The sequence below is a fragment of the Nothoprocta perdicaria genome, unplaced genomic scaffold (genome assembly GCF_003342845.1).
Source record: "Nothoprocta perdicaria isolate Ctin4 unplaced genomic scaffold, notPer1 scaffold_1074, whole genome shotgun sequence".
NCBI classification, from domain to species: domain Eukaryota; kingdom Metazoa; phylum Chordata; class Aves; order Tinamiformes; family Tinamidae; genus Nothoprocta; species Nothoprocta perdicaria.
In genome coordinates, this window is record NW_020454177.1 from 6,067 (window position 1) to 7,559 (window position 1,493).

A 1,493-nucleotide genomic window follows, 5' to 3' on the forward strand; every position below is an offset into this window, starting at 1 on the left:
GGCTCTGGGATGCAGCTCGGGGATGCGGCTCTGGGATGGGGCTACGGGATGTGGCTCAGGGATGCAGCTCAGGATACGGCTCTGGGATGGGGCTACGGGATGTGGCTCTGGGATGCAGCTCGGGGATGCGGCTCTGGGATGGGGCTCCAGGATGCGGCTCGGGGATGCAGCTCGGGATTTGGCTTGGGATGCGGCTCTGGGATGGGGCTCTGGGATCCCCCCCGGGATGCGGGGGGGCCGCGGCTCAGCGCTGCCCCCCCGTGCCCGCAGTGCACAAGACGGAGGCCGAGCTGCAGGCGCTGCTGGCGCGCAGGGAGGAGAGGCTGCGGCTGCGCGCGGAGCGGCGCAGGAAGCAGGAGCAGGACGTGGAGCGCAAGCGGCGGCAGCGCGAGGCCCACAGGTACCCGCGGAGCCTCCCGAGCCGCGGCCTCCTCATCCAGGGCCTCCCCATCCACAGCCTCCAAGTCTGGAGCCTCCCGAGCCGCGGCCTCCAAGTCCGGAGCCTCCCGAGCCGCGGCCTCCTCATCCAGGGCCTCCCGAGCCATGGCCTCCAAGTCTGGAGCCTCCCGAGCCGCGGCCTCCAAGTCCGGAGCCTCCTGATCCGCAGCCTCCCAATCCATGGGCTCCCAGTCCAGAGCCTCCTGTTCCACAGCCTCCCAGTCCACAACCTCCCAMTCCCCAGATTCTCACCCCACAGCCTCTCAATTCACGGCCTCCCGATCTGCAGCCTCCTCATCCAGAGTCTCCCGATCCACGGCCTCCCAATCCACGGCCTCCCAGTCCGGAGCCTCCTGTTCCATGGCCTCCCAATCCCCGGATTCCCACCGCACGGTCTCTCAATCCATGGCCTCCCAATCCACAGCCTCCCAGTGGGTGGCCTCTCAATCCGTGGCCTCCCGATCCACGGCCTCTTGATCCACAGCCTCCCAATCCCTGGATTCCCAGCCCTGTGGCCTCCCAATCCATGGCCTCCCCATCCGTGGCCTCCCCATCCACTGCCTCCCACCCTGCGGCCTCCCCGTGGGCGGCCTCCCGATCCACGGCCTCCCACCCCACGGCCTCCCGATCCGCGGCCTCCGCTGCAGGAGGAAGAGCCTGGCCGGGATGCGCCGCGACGGCGACAGCGACGCCGAGGACCCTGGCGCGCCGGAGCCGCCGGAGGCCGCGGCCTCCTCGTCGGACGGCAGCGACGCCGAGTACTACCGGCAGGAGCTGGGAGAGGAGCCGGACGCGGGTGAGCGCCGCGCGGCCCCGCGCCCCCCGCCGCGCCCGGGAGCCCGTGATGACCCCAAAACCCCTGAAAAAAACGTGATTTTGGTTCAAAGTAAACGCACTGAGGCTCCCGGCGCGGGGCGGCTGCCGCTCGCGGCCCCGGCGGCGCCCTCAGCCTCTTCCCTGCTTCCCAGATCTGTTCCCGAGGAAGAGCGGCCGGCGGCAGCGGGACGGCGCGGGCTCCGCTCCGCCGAGGAAGCGGCGCCGGGAGGAGCGCGGGA

General features: G+C 71.0%; 1 long non-coding RNA gene across 1 annotated transcript; it reads left to right on the top strand.

Annotated features, from left to right (window-relative positions):
* Positions 1-374: 374 nt before the first annotated feature.
* On the top strand, positions 375-1,469 carry LOC112953279. Its single transcript, XR_003250558.1, has 3 exons — positions 375-400; positions 1,086-1,234; positions 1,407-1,469. It is a non-coding gene; the product is annotated as an uncharacterized LOC112953279 (long non-coding RNA).
* Positions 1,470-1,493: the final 24 nt, after the last annotated feature.